Genomic DNA, 23,632 nt, shown 5'->3' with positions numbered 1-23,632 from the left:
GGGTCCGTACTTTTGCTAGTGCAATCTCTCAACAATGCTAATATAATTGGATCATATAACCATCCCTCAACGTGTAACGAAGAATCACTTCAAAGTTCCTATCTAGCAGAGAACATAAGAAGAAATCGTTTGTAGGGTACGAAACCACCTCAAAGCTATTCTTTCCGATCGATCTATCCAAGAGTTCGTACTAAAAAAAGACCAAATAATTTCAGATTCGTAATACTCAATCCAACACAAAGAACTTCAAAGAGTGCCCCAAGATTTCTATCGCAGAAACAAAACACGAGAACGTGCATCAACCCCTATGCATAGATTACCCCAATGTCACCACGGGAATCCGTGAGTTGAGTGCCAAAACACATATCAAGTGAATCAATATGATACCCCATTGTCACCACGAGTATTCATATGCAAGACATATATCAAGTGTTCTCAAATCCATAAAAGTATTCAATCTGATAACAACAAAATCTCAAAGGGAAAAACTCAATTCATCGCAACAAGATAGAGAGGGGGAAACACCATATGATCCACTATATTAACAAAGCCCGCGATACATCAAGATTGTGACATCTCAAGAACACAAGAGAGAGAGAGAGAGATTAAACACATAGCTACTGGTACAAACCCTCAGCCCCGAGGGTGGACTACTCCCTCCTCATCGTGGTGGCCGCCGGGATGATGAAGATGGCCACCGGAGATGATTCCCCCTTCCGATAGGGTGCCGGAACAGGGTCTAGATTGGTTTTCGGTGGCTACAGAGCCTCGCAGCGGTGGAACTTCTGATATAGGTTAACTCCGAGGGTTTTCGGAATATTTGGGAATTTATATCATAAAGAGGGGGTGCGGGAGGCCACCGAGGTGGGAACAACCCACCAGGGCGCGCATGGGCCCCAGGCGTGCCCTGGTGGGTTCTGCCCCCCTCGGGGCACCCCCCCCCCCCCAAGTGCTGCTCTGGCCCATTGGTGGTCTTCTGGTCCATAAAAATCCACAAAAAGTTTCACGGTGTTTGGACTCCGTTTGATATTGATTTCCTGCAATGTAAATAACATGCAAAAAAATAGCAACTGGCACATGGCACTATGTCAATAGGTTAGTACCAAAAATGATATAAAATGATTATAAAATATCCAAGAATGACAATATAACAGCATGGAACAATCAAAAATTGTAGATACATTGGAGACGTATCAGTACCTACAAGGGTTAGATAACATGCAAGGGTACAAGTATAGATCCATGACATATGATCATCATCATAAGAGAAACATCAAGGATTAGTCATATAAGGTGCATCCATTGCATGTATCCAAATGCAGCTTCTACTCCAAGTTTGAGGCATCAATGATATTCAATTCACCTCTCAAACGGAAAAATACTTTCTCATCAAGCGGTTTGGTAAATATATCCGCCAATTGCTTATCGGTACGAACATGTTTAAGATTGATATCTCATTTAGCAACATGATCATGAATGAAATGATGATGAACTTCAATATGCTTGGTTCAAGAATGTTGTACGGGATTGTGAGCAATCTTAATAGCACTTTCATTGTCACAAAGCAATGGAACATGGTTCACATGTATCCCATAATCCTTAAGGGTTTGGGTCATCCAAAGTAATTGAGCACAACATGATCCGACGACAATGTATTCCGCTTTCGCGGTTGATAAGGTTACCGAGTTGTTTTTCTTGGAGGACCAAGACACGAGGGATCTACCAGGAAATTGACAAGTGCCTGAAGTGGACTTTCTATCAACCTTGTCACCGGCATAGTATGAATCGAAGAATCCAATAAGATCAAAAGATGACCTCTTAGGGTACCAAATGCCAAAGTTTGGTGTATGAATTAAGTATCTCACTATCCTTTTCACGGCCTTAAGATGACATTCTTGAGGGGCCGCTTGATATCATGCACACATGCACACACTTAGCATAATATCGGTATGGGAGGAACATATATATAACAATGAACCAGTCATAGAGCGGTAAACCTTTTGATCCACCGGTTTGCCATCTTTAGTCAAGTCAAGATGTCCACTAGTAGGCATGGGTGTTTTCATACCTTTGATTTCCTGCATGTTGAACTTCTTGAAAAGATCCTTGGTATACTTTGTTTGAGAGACAAAGGTACCTTCCTTAGTTTGCTTGATTTGCAAACCAAGGAAAAATTTGGGTTCACTCATCATAGACATCTCGAACTTCTCCGACATTAGCCTTCCAAACTTTTCACTAAAATGGGGGTTAGTTGAACCAAATATGGTATCATCCACATAAATTTGGCACACAAATAATTCACCATTAACCCTTTTATTAAAAAGTGTAGAGTCAATCTTCCCAATTTTGAAGCATTTTTTAATAAGGAACTTGGTTAAGCATTTATACCATGCTCTAGGAGCTTGTTTAAGACCATAAAGAGCTTTGTGAAGTTTGTAGACATCATTAGGTTTCTTAGGATTGACAAAGCCGGGAGGTTGTTTAACATAAACTTCCTCCTCAATTTCTCCATTTAGGAAAGCACTTTTAATGTCCATTTGGTATAAAGTGATGTCAGGGTGATTGGCATAAGAAAGTAAGATGCATATGGACTCAAGTCTAGCAACGGGGGCATATGTCTCACCATAGTCCATACCTTCGATTGGAGTGTAGCCTTGGGCGATGAGACGGGCCTTGTTGTGTACAACATGTCCATCTTCATCTTGCTTATTCCGAAACACCCATTTGGTTCCAATGACATTGTGGTTGTCGTCAGTATTTTCGACCAATGTCCACACTTGATTCTTCTCGAAATTGTGTAGCTCTTCATGCATAGCATTCACCCAATCCGGATCCTCAAGAGCTTCTTCAATCTTCATAGGTTCTATACTAGAAATGAATGAGTAGTGTTCACAAAAGTTAGCCAAACGAGTTTTAGACCGAGTAATTCTCCCGGTTCGAATATCATCGAAGATTTGTTTGATGGGATGATCTCTTGTGACTCTTGCTCTAACTCGTGAAAGCTTTTGTTTGGGTTGGGGTGGACTATCCTATTCATTGTCTTCTTCTTCTTCTTGTCCTCCTTCATTGTTGTTGGCGTTGTGTATCTCTCGTGGAGGTGGAGAGGGAGGTCGAGGTGGTTCATCTTGTTGTACTTCCTCATTTCCTCCTTCTTGACGTGTTACACTTGTGGATGCCTCCAAATCAACTTGTGCTTCATCTTGATGTGAAGTTGAGGCTTCCACTTGAACGGACGAGGTACTCTCCTTCACCTCCATTGGGCGAAACTTGCCAATGGACAAATCTTGGATTACTTCCAAAGGATATTTGTCTCCTACATCAATTGGGAATTTCTCTACTTGCGAGCTGTTAGATTCATCAAACTTCACATCTACCGTCTCTTCAAACTTTCGGGTGAAATTGTTGTAGACATGGTAAGTGTGAGAGTTTGAGCCATAACCGAGTAGGAAACCTTCATGAGATTTAGGAGCAAATTTTGAGCGAGAATGCTTATCAAGAATGTGACACTTTGAGCCAAATACTCGAAAGTATCCAACTTGGGGTTTGTTACCGGTGAGAAGCTCGTATGTCGTCTTGCCGAGAAGCTTGTGAAGACATAATCGATTCGTAGCATGACAAGCTATCTCAACCGCTTCAGCCCAAAAGTGTCTTGGCATCTTGTATTCTTCAAGCATCATTCTTGCCATCTCAATAAGTGTCTGGTCCTTCCTCTCAACAACTCCATTTTGTTAAGGTGTGTACGTAGCCGAGAACTCATGTGGAATTCCTTCTTAGTCAAGAAAGGTATCCACATTGGCGTTCTTGAACTCCATTCCGTTGTCGCTTTGAACCTTCTTGATCTTCACTTCAAATTGGTTTTGGGCCTTCCTAGTTAAGTACTTGAAGATCTTTTGGACTTGTGATTTATCATCAAGAAAGAACACCCACGTAAATCTTGAAAAATCATCAGCAATGACCAAACCGAAGGAGTTACCACCGAGACTCTTGTAGGCATTGGGATCGAAAAGATCGACATGAAGTAGCTCAAGCAGTCTTCTCGTGGTCATGATGTTCTTCACGGGATGACTTCCAACCTGTTTTCCTGCTTGACAAGCACTGCAAAGTCTATCCTTGTCAAATATGACATCTTTAACACCAAGGATATGATCACCTTTAATAATCTTATCAAGATTTCGCATGCCCACATGACCTAGTCTTCTATGCCATAACCAACCTTTAGAAGATTTAGAAATTAAGCAAGTACGAGGTTGAGCTCTCTTAGTGAAATCAACAATGTATAGGTCACCTCTACGAATACCGGTAAAGACCATATTATGTTTATCTCTTTGAAACACTTGGCAATCTACTTCAGTAAATAGAACATTGAAACCGAAGTCAGCTAGTTTAGATACGGAAAGTAGATTATAACCAAGAGATTCAACAAGCATAACGTTTTGGATAGAGCTATCATGGGAGATGGCCACCTTACCAAGGCCAACTACCTTACCCTTGGAGTTGTCACCAAAGGTGACATACTTACGGGGACCGTCGACCTTAGCAAGCTCACAAAAGATGTCCTTATCTCCAGTCATATGATCAGTACATCCACTATCAAGAACCCATTCCTTTCCTGCGACCATGTAACCACGAAGGTTAGCCATCAGACCAAAGTGTCTCATTGACTCATCAAGATCAAAGTCACTATCATCATCCTCATGATAATATCCATGTTCAACATCATCATGTGAATGATCATCACCTAGAGAGAGTGACTCATTAGATTTATGACTATGGCAATGTGCATGTTTATGAATTCTAATAATTTGCGAAATAATGCTACTAATGACTCCAACATTTCCTTTGGTACACATAAGGTCACGGAGCTCAAATAGACAATCATCAAATTTAGGATCACTAGGATCCATATTTTGAAAAGCAATGGAATTTTGAAGAATCTCATCTAGTTTTTTCAAGGAATAGTTTGGAAAGCGCTCCTCGAGATATTTCCATATAGTATAAGCACATTCAAATGTAGGCAAGCATACAAGCAAATTTCTAGGCAATCCTCTCATGATAAGATCAATAGTTCTAAGATTACGGGTCATGTCAAGATACTCATCGGGGGTAGGATGCAAAGGATCAATGGGAGGCACATAAGGGCTAGAAATATACTTGTTCAAATTATATTCATTGAAAATCTCAAGCATCTCATTCTTCCCAGAACCATAGAACTCTCTGTCAAGCATAGGCACTCTATGTCTAATACTCCTGATCGTAGACTCATCCATCTTCCTCCAATGGCGATTAAACCAAAGTAATGGAGACCAATGCTCTGATACCAATTGAAAGGAACGAGAAGAGGGGTCTAGAGGGGGTGATTAGACCCACAACAAGTAAAAGTGGCAACTTTTAGGTTCTTCAAGTTAAAGTGGAGTTTTAGCACAAGTTTAAGCATTCACAATACATTTGAAGCAAGCATGACAAGAGTTTATGCAGTGCAAAGAGTAAAGCATGCTAATTGCAAGAAAGTAAAGGGGTGGGATTGGAGTGTGCAAACGCAATGAAGACACAGAGATTTTTGACGTTGATGGAGACTCCAACCCACAAAGGGTAATGGTTGTGCGAGTCCACGGAGGGCTCCAACAACAGAGGGTCCACGAAGAAGTAACCTTGTCTATCCCACCATGGCCATCACCCATGAAGTACTTGCCTCACTCGAGTAGATCTTCACGAAGTAGGCAATCTCCTTGCCCTTAAAAACTTCTTGGTTCAACTCCACAATCTTGTCAGAGGCTCCCAAGCGACACCTAACCAATCTAGGAGACACCACTCTCCAAAAGGTAATAGATGGTGTGTTGATGATGAACTCCTTGCTCTTGTGCTTCAAATGATAGTCACCCCAACACTCAACTCTCTCTCACACAGATTTGGATATAGTGGAAAGATGATTTGAGTGCAAAGCAACTTGGGGAAGGCTAGAAATCAAGATTCTTGTGGTAGGATTGGTATATCTTGATATCAACACATGAGTAGGTGGTTCTCTCTTAGAAAATATATGTTGGAAGTGTTGGCCCATTCTGATGGCTTTCTAACATATGGAGAAGGGGGTGTAGGGGTATATATTGCCTCCACACAAAATCCACCCGTTACACACATTTGACCCAACTCGGTTAGACTGAATAGAAGAAATCGATGAGACCGATTTAGTTAAAAAATGTGAACATTAGGAATCTCAGTGGGACCGACTGGAACAACTCGGCGGGGCCGATGTGCTAGGGCTTAGGGCAAACATCAACTCGGTGGCACCAATTGCATCAACTCGGTGAGACTGAAGTGAAGCAATAAGGCAACAGAGAAAATGTCAAGCCAACTCAGTGAGACCGATCGCTATTTCGGTGAGACCGAAATAATTGCAACAGGTAACAGGGACTTGGCAAGGCCATCTCGGTGAGACCGAGATCCGTATCGGTGTGACCGAACTGTTAGGGTTTCTGGCAGTGGTTGTGTCATATGAACTCAGTGGCGCCAGATAGAAAGAATCGGTGGAGCCGAGTTGGAGTTTAGGGTTTGACATATTTGGAATGAGAAAGTGGTTGAGGGCTTTCGAGCAATATCACTAAGCATTTTCAGCAGGTAGACCATTAAGCAACGCCTCATCCCATTTTAATACTATTGGCTTTCCTATGGACTCAATGTGATCTTCGATCACTAAAAATGAAATGAAGAGTCTTGAGCTTTTGCCAATATGTGTCCTTAGCATTTTGAAGGGGTTCCACATCCTCGCGAGCGCTAAAGTTTCTGTTTTTTACACCAAGATCAAAAAGACTTTCCCCAAGTCTTCCCAATGGTTCTACTTGGCACAAACACTAATTAAACATAAAAAACACAACCAAAACAGAGGATAAATAAATCATTTATTACTAAACAGGAACAAAAAGCAAGGAATAAAAATAAAATTGGGTTGCCTCCCAACAAGCGCTATCGTTTAACGCCCTTAGCTAGGCATAAAAGCGAGGATAGATCTAGGTATTGCCATCTTCGGTAGGCAATTCTTCAATAAGACACCTATAACTCCTAGGAGTCTCTTTCTTTTTATTAATTATCGAACTCCTAGGCACGAGATCGAGAAAATCATTTGTAGCAAAAGGTTCCTTAAGGATAGTGAGAAAGTTGGGGTGAACACTTATGGATTTGAGGTCCGCATTTCCCTTACTAGAAGTTTCTCCCTTATTTTTAGGAACATACATCAATTTGGCAATCTTAGCATTAGAAGGGGTGTTTTTCACGGAAGAAAAGGCAGACCCTAGGTTGGTAATAATATCCTCAATTTTATCAATTCTAGTGGAATCTTGATCTATCTTTTCATTAACCATAGGTCCCTTTTCTTTAAAAAATTTAAGAGCAACTCCTACCTCAGATCCGTATTGGGTAATTTGGTTATGGATCTTTCTATCCAAAATTTTCAATTAACTCTACAGTGGCAACTTTATTTTCAATAATTTTAAGTTGTTGCATCACATGTTCCAAAGTTAAAATAGTCCCATTGACCAAAAGAGGTGGTGGGCCAAACAAATCTATCATAGCATTATAAGAATCAAAAGTATGGCTACCCAAGAAATTTCCTCCGGTGATGGTATCAAGAATATATCTATTCCAAGGAGTTATGCCTACATAAATTTTGCGAAGAAGAGCGGAAGTAGATTGCTTCTTCCTGGTAGATCTATTTTGCGCATTGCAGATTATGTACCAATCATCTTTTAGATTTTCTCCCTCCCTTTGTTTAAAATTAAGAACTTCATTCTCGGGAGACAAAGGAGCAGATAAAGGACTAGCCATAATGATGAAGCAAGCGAAAAAGAGGGCGAAAGGAAAAGAGGGCGAATAAAACGGCAAGGGTGAAGTGGGGGAGAGGAAAACGAGAGGCAAATGGCAAATAATGTAATGTGAAGGATAAGAGTTGTGATGGGTACTTGGTATGTCTTGACTTGGCGTAGAAGTCCCCGGCAACGGCGCTAGAAATCCTTCTTGCTACCTCTTGAGCATGCATTGGTTTTCACTTGAAGAGGAAAGGGTGATGCGGTAAAGCAGCGTAAGTATTTCCCTCAGTTTTTGAGAACCAAGGTATCAATCCAGTAGGAAACCACGCGCGAGTCACCTCGTACCTACACAAACAAATAAGAACCTCGCAACCAACGCGATAAAGGGGTTGTCAATCCCTTCATGGCCACTTGCAAGAGTGAGATCTGATAGAGATGATAATAATAAGATAAATATTTTTGGTATTTTTATGATATAAATTGGAAGTAAAGATTGCAAAATAAAATAGATTGGAAAATTGTATGATGGAAAATAGACCCGGGGGCCATAGGTTTCACTAGTGGCTTCTCTCAAGATAGCATAAGTATTACGGTGGGTTAACAAATTACTGTCGAGCAATTGATAGAATTGAGCATAGTTATGAGAATATATAGGTATGATCATGTATATAGGCATCACGTCCGTGACAAGTAGATCGACTCCTGCCTGCATCTACTACTATTACTCCACACATCAACCGCTATCCAGCATGCATCTAGAGTATTAAGTTCATAAGAACAGAGTAACGCTTTAAGCAAGATGACATGATGTAGAGGGATAAACTCATGCAATATGATATAAACCCCATCTTTTTATCCTCGATGGCAACAATACAATACGTATTGTTTCCCCTACTATCACTGGGATCGAGCACTGCAAGATTGAACCCAAAGCTAAGCACTTCTCCCATTGCAAGAAAGATCAATCTAGTAGGCCAAACCAAACTGATAATTTGAAGAGACTTGCAAAGATAACCAATCATACATAAAAGAATTCAGAGAAGATTCAAATATTGTTCATAGATAATCTTGATCATAAACCCACAATTCATCGGATCTCGACAAACACACTGCAAAAGAAGATTACATCGAATAGATCTCTAAGAGAATCGAGGAGAACTTTGTATTGAGATCCAAAGATAGAGAAGAAGCCATCTAGCTAATAACTATGGACCGAAGGTCTGAGATAAACTACTCACACATCATCGGAGAGTCTATGGTGTTGATGTAGAAGCCCTCCGTGATCAATGCCCCCTTCGACGGAGCGCCGGAAAAGGCCCCAAGATGGGATCTCACGGGTATAGAAGGTTGCGGTGGTGGAATTAGGTTTTCATGGTGCCCTCTGATGTTTTCAGGGTACGTTGGTATATATAGGAGGAAGAAGTAGGTCGGTGGAGCCACGAGGGTGGAGGGCGCGCCCAGGGGGGTAGGCGCGCCCCCTGCCTCGTGGCTTCCTCGTTGGTTTCTTGACGTCCACTCCAAGTCCTCTGGATCACGTTTGTTCCAAAAATCACGCTTCCGAAGGTTTCATTCTGTTTGGACTCCGTTTGATATTCTTTTTCTGCGAAACACTGAAATAGGCAAAAAACAGCAATTTGGGTTGGGCCTCCAGTTAATAGGTTAGTTCCAAAAATAATATAGAAGTGTATAAATAAGCCCATTAAACATCCAAAACAGAATATATAATAGCATGGAGCAATAAAAAATTATAGATACGTTGGAGACGTATCATTGAACTTGTCTGAAATGCACTAGATAAAAGCATTAGTCCAACAAGATATATGTTGACATTAATTACCAAAATCACCCAGGGAGCACGTGTGCTTTCAATTGTGATTGTTTCAATGAATGAAACCATAGTTTGTTAGTTTACAATAAATTTTACGTTTCATATTTTACCTTGTGAATGAATTGTTACTTTAGCATGAGAAGTATTATGATGATATATTATTGTTATAATAATGATCATGATGCTTTCATGTCCGTATTTTGTTTTTATCGACGCCTCTCTCTCTCTAAACATGTTGTCATGATTATCGATGTCGACTTCGCTTGAGGACAAGCGAGATCTAAGCTTGGCGAGTTGATATGTCAATTCTCCATCATGCTTTCCTATTGATATTTACTGCAATTTGGACTGTTATTTTACTTTATTATACTATTATTATGCCTTTTCTTTCTTATTTTGCAAGGTTCATATGAAGAGGCAGATTGCCGATAGTTGAAATTCTCGACCGGAAAGGGCTATATCGGAGACACGTATTCTGCACAACTCCAAATGACCTAAAAATTGACAGAGAATTATTTTGGAATATATAAAAATTATTGGTGAAAGAAACAACATCAGGGGACCCACCAGGCAGCCACAAGCCAGGGGGGCGCGCCCCAGGACTTGTGGGGCCCCTGGAAGACCTGTGAAGCCCATCTTCTGCTATATAATTCCATTTGACCTAGAAAAAATCAGAAGAAAGGTTTCGGGGTGAAGCACCGCCGTCTCAAGGCGGAACCTGGGCAGGAGCACTTTTGCTCTCCGGCGGAGCGATTTCGCCGGGAAAACTTCCCTCCGGGAGGGGGAAATCAAAGCCATTGACATCACCAATGATCCTCTCATCATGGGAGGACCAATCTTCACCAGCACCATCTCATCTCAAACCCTAGTTCATCTCTTGTATTCAATCTTTGTCTCAAAACCTCATATTGGTGCCTGTGGGTTGTTGGTAGTGTTGATTACATCTTGTAGTTGATGCTAGTTGGTTTATTTGGTGGAATATTATATGTTCAGATCCTTAATGATATTCAATACCCCTTTGATCTTGAGCATGAATATGATTTGTGAGTAGTTATTTTTGTTCTTGAGGACATGAGAGAAGTCCGTTTATAAGTAATCGTGTGAATTTGGTATTTGACTGATATTTTGATGATATGTATGGTGTTGCTTCCTTTAGTGGTGGCATGTGAATGTCGACTACATGACACTTCATAATACTTGGGCCTAAGGAAAGGCATTGTGGAGTAGTAATTAGATAATGGGTTGCTAGAGTGACAGAAGTTTAAACCCTAGTTTATGCGCTATTCCGTAAGGGGCTGGTTTGGATCCATATGTTTCATGCTATGGTTAGATTTATCTTAATTCTTCTTCCATAGTCGCAGATGCTTGCGAGAGGGGGTAATCATAAGTGTGAGGCTTGTTCAAGTAAGAATAACACCCAAGTACAGGTCCACCCACATATCAAATTATCAAAGTAGCAATCATGGATCAAACAAACATGATGAAAGTGACTAGTTGAATTCCCATGTGTCGTCAAGAACGCTTTGCTCGCTATAAGAGAATGTCCCGGCCTATCCTTTGATATCAAAAGGATTGAGCTACCTTGCTACACCTTTGTTACAATTTCTACTTGTCACTTGCTACAAATTACCTTGCTACGAAACTATCTGTTACCAATAATTTCAGTGCTTAATGAAAGTACCTTGGTGAAACCGCTTGTCATTTCCTTCTACTCCTCGTTCGGTTCGACACTCTTACTTATCGAAAGGACTATGATTGATCCTCTATACTTGTGCGTCATCAACCAACGTGACAGACGCACCCAAGCTCACCCGGGTGCACCCCATATTTGCCCTACATTTGGGTTGGATATAAGGGGTGCCGGCCAGCCCAGACGTGTGAGGCCCGTTTGAGGCGCTCGTCTCGGTTGCTTTTTTGTGATCGAGACGTCCACCCGAGTGTTTGAGGCGGGTTTAGGGCGCCCAGTGGTAGATTATCTTATGTATTACCTCGTTCCAAAATACTCCATCTGTAAAGAAATATAAGAGCGTTTAGAGCATCTACAGCTAGGCACCCCAAACTTGCCTCAAACGCCCGGATGGACGGCACGGTCACTGACTGGTCAAAAAAACCGATCCACCCGAGCACCTCAAACCTGCCTCAAACGCCCAGGTTGTCCGGCGCCCCTCATATCCAGCCCAAATGTAGGACAGATATGGGGTAGCCCGGGCGCGTCCGCCATGTCAGCCGGCCGACCCCGACCCCACTCTGTCCCCACAAAATTCCCCAATCCAGAAACCCTAACTCAGTTCACTCCACTCCCGCTCCGTCTCTTCTTCTCCCCCTACTCTAATTTCTCCGATTTCGACCCACTCCGACAAATCCAGCCACCATGTCGAGCGCGGGCAACCGCTCAGACTCCGACCTCGATGTCGATGAGGAACTGGTCCTCCGCATTGCCCTCAAGAGGTCCAAGGTGGACACAGGGGGCAGTTTGGGACCTATCACCTCACCTCTCCACTGCTGCTACAGCACAAACGTCGGAGCTAGCCCCTCCCAGTCTGTGCACGGCTCCGCAAGGGCTGCGCAGTCCGCGTCGCTCCCACGTCACCCCTGTGTTGGGTAACATAGTAGAAAAAAGTCACCCTATGATTGAAGGAAATATGCCCTAGAGGCAATAATAAAGTTATTATTTATTTCCTTATATCATGATAAATGTTTATTATTCATGCTAGAATTGTATTAACCGGAAACGTAATACTTGTGTGAATACATAGACAAACAAAGTGTCACTAGTATGCCTCTACTTGACTAGCTCGTTAATCGAAGATGGTTATGTTTCCTAACCATAGACATGAGTTGTCATTTGATTAACGGGATCACATCATTAGGAGAATGATGTGATTGATATGACCCATTCCATTAGCTTAGCACCCGATCGTTTAGTATGTTGCTATTGCTTTCTTCATGACTTATACATGTTCCTATGACTATGAGATTATGCAACTCCCGTTTACCGGAGGAACACTTTGTGTGCTACCAAACGTCACAACGTAACTGGGTGACTATAAAGGTGCTCAACAGGTGTCTCCAAAGGTACATGTTGGGTTGGCGTATTTCGAGATTAGGATTTGTCGCTCCGATTGTCAGAGAGGTATCTCTGGGCCCTCTTGGTAATGCACATCACTTAAGCCTTGCAAGCAATGCAACTAATAAGTTAGTTGCAAGATGATGTATTACGGAACGAGTAAAGAGACTTGCCGGTAACGAGATTGAACTAGGTATTGAGATACCGACGATCGAATCTCGGGCAAGTAACATACCGATGACAAAGGGAACAACGTATGGTGTTATGCGGTCTGACCGATAAAGATCTTCGTAGAATATGTAGGAGCCAATATGAGCATCCAGGTTCCGCTATCGGTTATTGACCAGAGACGTGTCTCGGTCATGTCTACATTGTTCTCGAACCCGTAGGGTCCGCACGCTTAACGTTACGATGACAGTTTCATTATGAGTTTATATATTTTGATGTACCGAAGGTTGTTCGGAGTCCCGGATGTGATCACGGACTTGACGAGGAGTCTCGAAATGGTCGAGACATAAAGATCGATATATTGGATGACTATATTTGGACACCGGAAAGGTTCCGGGTGAGATTGGAACAATACCCGATCACCGGGAGGTTATCGGAACCCCCCGGGAGGTATATGGGCCTTATTGGGCCTTAGTGGAAAGGAGGGGAAAGGATCAAGGGAGGGGGCGCCCCCCCCCAAGCCCAATCCGAATTGGGAGGGGGGCCGCCCCCCCCCCTTTCCTTCCTCCCTCCTTCCTCTTCCTTCCTCTCCTACTCCAAATAGGAAAAGGGGGAGTCCTACTCCCGGTGGGAGTTGGACTCCCCCCCTTGGGCGCGCCACCCTCCTTGGTCGGCCCCCTCCTCCACTCCTTTATATACGGGGGCAGGGGCACCCCAGAGACACAACAATTGATCATTGATCTCTTAGCCGTGTGCGGTGCCCCCCTCCACCATAATCCTCAATAATATTGTAGCGGTGCTTAGGCGAAGCCCTGCGATGGTAGAACATCAAGATCGTCACCACGCCATCGTGCTGACGGAACTCATCCCCGACACTTTGCTGGATCGGAGTCCGGGGATCGTCATCGAGCTGAACGTGTGCAAAAACTCGGAGGTGCCGTAGTTTTGGTGCTTGATCGGTCGGGCCGTGAAGACGTATGACTACATCAACTGCGTTGTTATACCGCTTCCGCTTCTGATCTACGAGGGTACGTAGACAACACTCTCCCCTCTCGTTGCTGCGCATCACCATGATCTTGCGTGTGCGTAGGAAATTTTTTGAAATTACTACATTCCCCAATAGTGGCATCCGAGCCTAGGTTTTATGTGTTGATGTTATATGCACGAGTAGAACACAAGTGAGTTGTGGGCGATATAAGTCATACTGCTTACCAGCATGTCATACTTTGGTTCGGCGGTATTGTTGGATGAAGCGGCCCAGGCCGACATTACGCGTACGCTTACGCAAGACTGGTTCTACCGACGTGCTTTGCACACAGGTGGCTGGCGGGTGTCAGTTTCTCCAACTTTAGCTGAACCGAGTGTGGCTACGCCCGGTCCTTGCGAAGGTTAAAATAGCACCAACTTGACAAACTATCGTTGTGGTTTTGATGCGTAGGTAAGAACGGTTCTTGCTAAGCCCAGTAGCAGCCACATAAAACTTGCAACAACAAAGTAGAGGACGTCTAACTTGTTTTTGCAGGGCATGTTGTGATGTGATATGGTCAAGACGTGATGAGATGATCATGTTTTGTTGAAGTTATCGGCAACTGGCAAAAGCCTTATGGTTATCTCTCTATTGCATAAGATGCAAGCGCCAAATAATTGCTTTACTTTATCGCTATGCAATAGCAATAGTTGCAAGAGTAATAGTTGGTGAGACGACCATGTGACGACACATTGATATAGATCAAGATGATGGAGATCATGGTGTCATGCCGGTGACGATGTAAATCATGATGATGCTTTGGAGATGGAGATCAAAGGCACAAGATGATGATGGCCATATCATGTCACATATTTTGATTGCATGTGATGTTTATCTTTTATGCATCTTATCTTGCTTTAGTTCGACGGTAGCTTTATAAGATGATCTCTCACTAAATTTCAAGATAAAAGTGTTCTCCCTGAGTATGCACCATTGCCAAAGTTCGTCATGCCCAGACACCACGTGATGATCGGGTGTGATAAGCTCTACGTCCATCTACAATGGGTGCAAGCCAGTTTTGCACACGCAGAAATACTCGGGTTAAACTTGACGAGCTTAGCATATGCAGATATGGCCTCGGAACACTGGAGACCGAAAGGTCGAGCGTGAATCATATAGTAGATACGATCAACATAGTGATGTTCACCATTGAAAACTACTCCATTTCACGTGATGATCGGTTATGGTTTAGTTGATTTGGATCATGTGATCACTTAGAAGATTAGAGGGATGTCTTTCTAAGTGGGAGTTCTTAAGTAATATGATTAATTGAACTTAAATTTATCATGAACTTAGTCCTGGTAGTATTAGCATATCTATGTTGTAGATCAATAGCTCGCATTTAGCTCCCCTGTTTTATTTTTGATATGTTCCTAGAGAAAATTAAGTTGAAAGATGTTAGTAGCAATGATGCGGATTGGATCCGTGATCTGAGGATTATCCTCATTGCTGCACAGAAGAATTATGTCCTTAATGCACCGCTAGGTGATAGACCTATTGCAGGAGCAGATGCAGACGTTATGAACGTTTGGCTAGCTCAATATGATGACTACTTGATAGTTTAGTGCACCATGCTTAACGGCTTAGAATCGGAGCTTCAAAGACGTTTTGAACACCATGGAGCATATAAGATGTTCCAAGAGTTGAAATTGGTATTTCATACTCATGCCCATGTCGAGAGGTATGAGACCTCTAACAGTACTTTGCCTACAAGATGGAGGAGAATAGCTCAACCAGTGAGCATGTGCTCAGATTGTCTGAGTACTACAATTGCTTGAATCAAGTGGGAGTTAATCTTCCAGATAAGAGAGTAATTGACAAAGTTCTCTAGTCACTATCACCGAGTTACTAGAACTTAGTGATGAACTATAATATGCAAGGGATGACAAAAGTAATTCCCAAGCTCTTCGTGATGCTGAAATCGACGAAGGTAGAAATCAAGAAAAGCATCAAGTGTTGATGGTTGACAAATACCACTAGTTTCAAAAAGGGCAAAGGGAAGAAAGGGAACTTCAAGAAGAACGGCAAGCAAGTTGCTGCTCAAGTGAAGAAGCCCAAGTCTGGACCTAAGCCTGAGACTGGGTGCTTCTACTGCAAAGGGACTGGTCACTAGAAGCGGAACTGCCCCAAGTATTTGGCGGATAAGAAGGATGGCGAGGTGAACAAAGGTATATTGGATATACATGTTATTGATGTGTACTTTACTGGTGTTTATAGCAACCCCTCGGTATTTGATACTAGTTCAGTTGCTAAGAGTAGTAACTCGAAACGGGAGTTGCAGAATGAACAAAGACTAGTTAAGGGTGAAGTGACGATGTGTGTTGGAAGTGGTTCCAAGATTGATATGATCATCATCGCACACTCCCTATACTTTCGGGATTAGTGTTGAACCTAAATAAATGTTATTTGGTGTTTGCGTTGAGCATAAATATGATTGGATCATGTTTATAGCAATACGGTTATTCATGTAAGTTAGAGAATAATTATTGTTCTGTTTACATGAATAAAACCTTCTATGGTCATACACCCAATGAAGATGGTTTGTTGGATCTCGATCGTAGTGATACACATTTTCATAATATTGAAGCCAAAAAGATGCAAAGTTAATAATGATAGTGCAACTTATTTGTGGCACTGCCGTTTCGGTCATATTGGTGTAAAGCGCATGAAGAAAATCCATGCTGATGGGCTTTTGGAATCACTTGATTATGAATTAGTTGATGCTTGCAAACCATGCCTCATGGGCAAGATGACTAAGACTCCATTCTCCGGAACAATGGAGCGAGCAACAGATTTGTTGGAAATCATACATACTGATGTATGTGGTTCGATGAATATTGAGGCTCGCGGCAGGTATCATTATTTTCTGATCTTCACAGATGATTTGAGCATATATGAGTATATCTACTTGATGAAACAAAAGTCTGAAACATTTGAAAAGTTCAAAGAATTTCAGAGTGAAGTGGAGAATCATCGTAACAAAAAAAAAGTTTCTACGATATGATCGCAGAAGTAAAATATTTGAGTTACGAGTTTGGCTTCAGTTAAAACAATGTGAAATAGTTTCACTACTCACGCCACCTGGAACACCACAGTGTAATGGTGTGTCCGAACGTCGTAACTGTGCTTTATTAGATATGGTGCGATCTATGACGTCTCTTACTGATTTACCGCTATCGTTTTGGGGTTATGCATTAGAGACAGCTACATTCACGTTAAATAGGGCACCATCTAAATCCGTTGAGACGACACCGTATGAACTATGGTTTGGCAAGAAACCTAAGCTGTCATTTCTTAAAGTTTGAGGTTGCAATGCTTATGTAAAAAAAATTCAACCTGATAAGCTCAAACCCAAATCGGAGAAGTGCGTCTTCATAGGATACCCAAAAGAAAATGTTGGGTACACCTTCTATCACAGATCCGAAGGCAAGATATTCATTGCTGAGAATGGATCCTTTCTAGAGAAGGAGTTTCTCTCGAAAGAAGTGAGTGGGAGGAAAGTAGAACTTGATGAGGTAACTGTACCTGCTCCCTTATTGAAAAGTAGTTCATCACAGAAATATGTTCCTGTGACTACTACACCAATTAGTGAGGAAGCTAATGATGATGATCATGTAACTTCAGATCAAGTTGCTACCGAACCTCGTAGGTAAACCAGAGTGAGATCCGCACCAGAGTGGTACGGTAATCCTGCTCTGGAGGTCATGTTACTTGACCATGACGAGCCTACGAACTATGAGGAAGCGATGATGAGCCCAGATTCCGCGAAATGGCTTGAGGCCATGAAATCTGAGATGAGATCCATGTATGAGAACAAAGTATGGACTTTGATTGACTTGCCCATTGATCGGCGAGCCATTGAGATTAAATGGATCTTCAAGAGGAAGACAGACACTGATAGTAGTGTTACTATCTACAAAGCTATAATTGTCGCAAAAGGTTTTCGACAAGTTCAAGGTGTTGACTACGATGAGAGTTTCTCACTCATATCTATGATTAAGTCTGTCCGAATCATGTTAGCAATTGCCGCATTTTATGAAATCTGGCAAATGGATAAACAAAACTGCATTCCTTAATGGATTTATTAAAGAAGAGTTGTATATGATGCAACCAGAAGGTTTTGTCAATCCTAAAGGTGCTAACAAAATATGCAAGCTCCAGCGATCCATCTATGGACTGGTGCAAGCATCTCAGAGTTGGAATATAAGCTTTGATAAGTTGATCAAAGCATATAGTTTTATATAGACTTGCGGTGAAGCCTGTATTTACAAGAAAGTGAGTGGGAGCACTACATCATTTCTGATAAGTATATGTGAATGACATATTGTTGATCGGAGATAATGTAGAATTATTCCGCAAAGCATAAAGGAATGTTTGAAAGGAGTTTTTCAAAGAAAGACCTCGGTGAAGCTGCTTACATATTGAGCATCAAGATCTATAGAGATAGATCAAGACGCTTGATAAGTTTTTCAATGAGTACATACCTTGACAAGATTTTGAAGTAGTTCAAAATGGAACAGTCAAAGAAGGAGTTCTTGCTTGTGTTACAAGGTGTGAAGTTGAGTAAGACTCAAAACCCGACCACGGCAGAAGATAGAGAGAGAATGAAAGTCATTCCCTATACCTCAGCCATAGGTTCTATAAAGTATGCCATGCTGTGTACCAGACCTATTGTATACCGTGCCCTGAGTTTGGCAAGGGAGTACAATAGTGATCTAGGAGTAGATCACTGGACATTGGTCAAAATTATCCTTAGTGGAATAAGGATATGTTTCTCGATTATGGAGGTGACAAAAGGTTCGTCGTAAAGGGTTACGTTGATGCAAGTTTTGACACTGATCCAGATGACTCAAAGTCTCAATCTGGATACATATTGAAAGTGGGAGCAATTAGCTAGAGTAGCTTAGTGCAGAGCGTTGTTGACATAGAAATTTGCAAAATACTTACAGATCTGAATGTGGCAGACCAGTTGACTAAACTTCTCTCACAAGCAAAACATGATCACACCCTAGTACTCTTTGGGCGTTAATCACATAGCGATGAGAACTAGCTAGATTATTGAATCTAGTAAACCCTTTGGGTGTTGGTCACATGACGATGTGAACTATGGGTGTTAATCACATGGTGATGTGAACTATTGATGTTAAATCACATGGCGATGTGAACTAGATTATTGACTCTAGTGCAAGTGGGAGACTGAAGGAAATATGCCCTAGAGGCAATAATAAAGTTATTATTTATTTCCTTATATCATGATAAATGTTTATTATTCATGCTAGAATTGTATTAACCAGAAACGTAATACTTGTGTGAATACATAGACAAACAAAGTGTCACTAGTATGCCTCTACTTGACTAGCTCGTTAATCGAAGATGGTTATGTTTCCTAACCATAGACATGAGTTGTCATTTGATTAACGGGATCACATCATTAGGAGAATGATGTGATTGACATGACCCATTCCATTAGCTTAGCACCCGATCGTTTAGTATGTTGCTATTGCTTTCTTCATGACTTATACATGTTCCTATGACTATGAGATTATGCAACTCCCGTTTACCGAAGGAACACTTTGTGTGCTACCAAACGTCACAACGTAACTAGGTGATTATAAAGGTGCTCTACAGGTGTCTCCAAAGGTACATGTTGGGTTGGCGTATTTCGAGATTAGGATTTGTCGCTCCGATTGTCGGAGAGGTATCTCTGGGCCCTCTCGGTAATGCATATCACTTAAACCTTGCAAGCAATGCAACTAATAAGTTAGTTGCAAGATGATGTATTACGAAACGAGTAAAGAGACTTGCCGGTAATGAGATTGAACTAGGTATTGAGATACCGACGATCGAATCTCGGGCAAGTAACATACCGATGACAAAGGGAACAATGTATGTTGTTATGCGGTCTGACCGATAAAGATCTTCGTAGAATATGTAGGAGCCAATATGAGCATCTAGGTTCCGCTATCGGTTATTGACCAGAGACGTGTCTCGGTCATGTCTACATTGTTCTCGAACCCGTAGGGTCCGCACGCTTAACGTTACGATGACAGTTTCATTATGAGTTTATATATTTTGATGTACCGAAGGTTGTTCGGAGTCCCGGATGTGATCACGGACTTGACGAGGAGTCTCGAAATGGTCGAGACATAAAGATCGATATATTGGACGACTATATTTGGACACCAGAAAGGTTCCGGGTGAGATTGGGACAATACCGGATCACCGGGAGGTTATCGGAACCCCCCGGGAGGTATATGGGCCTTATTGGGCCTTAGTGGAAAGGAGGGGAAAGGAGCAAGGGAGGGCCCCCCCCCAAGCCCAATCCGAATTGGGAGGGGGGCCGGGCCCCCCTTTCCTTCCTCCCTCCTTCCTCTTCCTTCCCTCTCCTACTCCTAATAGTAAAAGGGGGAGTCCTACTCCCGGTGGGAGTTGGACTCCCCCCCCCTTGGGCGCGCCACCCTCCTTGGCCGGCCCCCTCCTCCACTCCTTTATATACGGGGGCAGGGGGGCACCCCAAAGACACAACAATTGATCATTGATCTCTTAGCCATGTGCGGTGCCCCCCTCCATCATAATCCTCAATAATATTGTAGCGGTGCTTAGGCGAAGCCCTGCGACGGTAGAACATCAAGATCGTCACCACGCCGTCGTGCTGACGGAACTCATCCCCGACACTTTGCTGGATCGGAGTCCGGGGATCGTCATCGAGCTGAACATGTGCAAAAACTCGGAGGTGCCGTAGTTTCAGTGCTTGATCGGTCGGGCCGTGAAGACGTACGACTACATCAACCGCGTTGTTATAACGCTTCCGCTTCCGGTCTACGAGGGTACATAGACAACACTCTTCCCTCTCGTTGTTGTGCATCACCATGATCTTGTGTGTGCGTAGGAAATTTTTTGAAATACTACGTTCCCCAACAACGATCACCCAGGAATAGTATGAAGATGCATATAGGGTTTGGATCAACAATCGTTACTGACTCTGAACTACAGCGAAAGTAGACGAGTTGGTGTAGATCGTACTTGGAGTCCCTCGAACCGTTGATGACGATCCCATGAACCGCCCTCGAACGCTCCCTCTAATGGAAGACCGAAAGCACGGCATCTCTACTTGGTTGCAAGCGTATGGTCTTCACGATCTGCCAGCACTTCGTTGTCCAGAGCTAATCATCACCAAAGAATTAGAGCGAGCAGATTAAAACCACACTGGGCTTGTGACGCCCCGAGACCGACGCTCCAGAAGACTTCCAGCTATTCTGAGTTTCGTCGTGTGTTTTGTTGGGTTCGTTGCATTCATCTTTGCATCATTTGCATTGCATCATGTCATCTTGCACCCTTTTTTTAAGCTCAACTAAATAAATTGCATAGATCTTTTGATCTATTTAAACCGAGGGGACTCACATGGTGATTGCTCTTTATAACATATCCTCACAATATTAGGGAGCTATATTAAATATTTCATTAATTTGGATTTCACCATAACACACTTGCAAAATATCCCAATGCCTTTGTTATCTTAATTCTTGGTCTCCAACCTTGCCATATATTCTTTCATCATATTCCGGAGTTCCACCAAAAATCCAAACATTTTTGGACCTTCCTTTTACCAAGTCCTAGTTCAAACCCATTTGAACTAAATTCAAATGAGTTTGAATTTACATCTTTCAATCTTGGCCTTTTCTACTTTCTCGGAACAAACTCATTTTTATGAGTCCGAGGAAATCAATCTGTTGCCCAAATTCTATATCTACCTTCCTTTCTTCTTCCTTTTCTTCTCTGTCATTTTTCAGCTTTTGGGAAAAGAATAAGAAGGAGAGCAGCAGCAGCTCGGCTTGCTCCCAGCAGCCAGCCCACCTCTACTAAATCCCTTCAGCTAGGCCGGCCAATCTTGCTTCGCGGCCTGCTAGGCCTAGCCGCCCCCACCAACGCTTGCAACCCTAGCCCATCTCTCCCTCGATCCCCATCTCCCTCCAACAGCGCCGCCAACCTCCCTCTTCCTCTCGCTCCTCCCTCCTCTCGCTCCCTCCCTCACCTCTCAGCGCGACCAGGAGGGGGATCCCGATCCCCATGGCCACGCACCCTCGCCGTCGCGCGTCCCTGCCCCGCCTCCTTCTCCCACCAGCGCCGGCACGCCCGCAGCTGCCATGGATCCCGCAGAACCAGGCCGCGACCACCAGACCATCTCCTCCGTGACCCGTCCGGCCACCGCCCGCTCCGGTGACCCATTGCCACCCGCCGCCGTCGGCGACCACCAGGAGGTCGCCGCCTTGCGCCGCTCCTCTCCCTCGCATCCTCATCGTGGTCCCGCGCGCTTCCCGACGACCCTGCTGCTTCACTGGAGAGCTCTGCCACGCCAAGTCCTCGTCGGCCTTCCCTGTGCGCGTCGTCACCTCCCTGCAACTGCAGGCGCCGCCCCCGCAACTCTCTGCATCGAGCAGGATTAGGAGCGTAGCGAGGACGCCTGCATCGACCGCGCCTAGGGCTGCCTCCTCGCCCTCACTATTCGCACGTGGGCCACGCGGCCTGCTGTCAGCCTTGCCAAGGCCGAGCGCTGCCAACTCCTCCGGCCCAGCTCCTGTTGACCTCCTTAAGATCATGACCGCAACTGAGACCTCTGTTCTGCTACGTTTTGGACATGCCAAGACCCATACCCAGAACGTCAAGCATCTTCCCCGAGATTTTGCCAAGTACTTCGACGATGCATCAAGTACCTCTATGACTTGTGTTCGACTACGTGGTTTCACCAGGTACCCTTTAGATGCGCAAGTACCACGACGCCCGGGGCCCTTGGATTCATCAAGTTCCTATCTGAAACGAACCGTGTACGACTGTCGCCAATACCGTGAGTACCTCTACCGACCCTGACCATCGGAGCATGTACAACTACCGTCACGAAAGCCCATGGACCATAAACGTCAAGTTCCACTACCGTCATGAGTACCACTACCGTCGAACCCCCGAAGGACTCGGATTTGTCAAGTTCCCCTCTGAACCGGGAACCACTACTTCCCACAACGACTCGTGAACGACTACTTCCACTACGACCGTCCCAGGAACGTCTACTTCCTCTTCATTGCACCGAACCTGAACCGTCCCGGTTGCATGCTTTAAAGGTATACCGCCAAGAACGACCGCCCGTGGATGAATGTATGTGTTCTATGAGATGCACCCTATGTTTGCACCATGACCGGTTTGACTCTTGCACTTTTCTCTACGTTGCCATGCCGTCGAACCGTGGGAACCCGGTAAACGGGATCACCCCACTATCTTTGACATGTTTCTCACTTCCGCACACTTCCTTGCACCTATATCTCCATGAGCTACCGGAACCGGAATGTTGCCGTGGCACCATTTTCGTTGTCGTTGCCGTGGCACCCCTTTCTTTCCACCACGGTGAAAAATGCTTCATAATGCTCATGTCAACTTTTAACAAAAAATGCATAAAACTTGCACATGTCATCCGCATCATGATAATAACATTTAAAATGTTTAAAATTGTTGTTGCATTAAATTGCTAATGCACATGAGGATTTACCGGAATTGTTGTTTGATGTTTCCGGCCTCATCTAAAATGCCTAACTGTGTATTTTACTCATATTTCACCTCTTGCCATGGTTAACAACATTTAATATTGTTGGGTACATAAACGAGAGAGAACTAAGTAATTGAATGTGGTGTTTTCGTTAATATGCAACTCATTGCATATTGAGCTCCACTTAATTTGTAGTTTTGTGTGTGCACTTTGA

This window comes from Triticum urartu, chromosome 2A (assembly GCF_056163025.1).
Source record: "Triticum urartu cultivar PI428250 chromosome 2A, HENAU_Tu73, whole genome shotgun sequence".
Classification (NCBI taxonomy): Eukaryota; Viridiplantae; Streptophyta; class Magnoliopsida; order Poales; family Poaceae; genus Triticum; species Triticum urartu.
The sequence above is the reverse complement of the archived record's forward strand: the minus strand, read 5'-3'. Positions refer to the sequence as shown.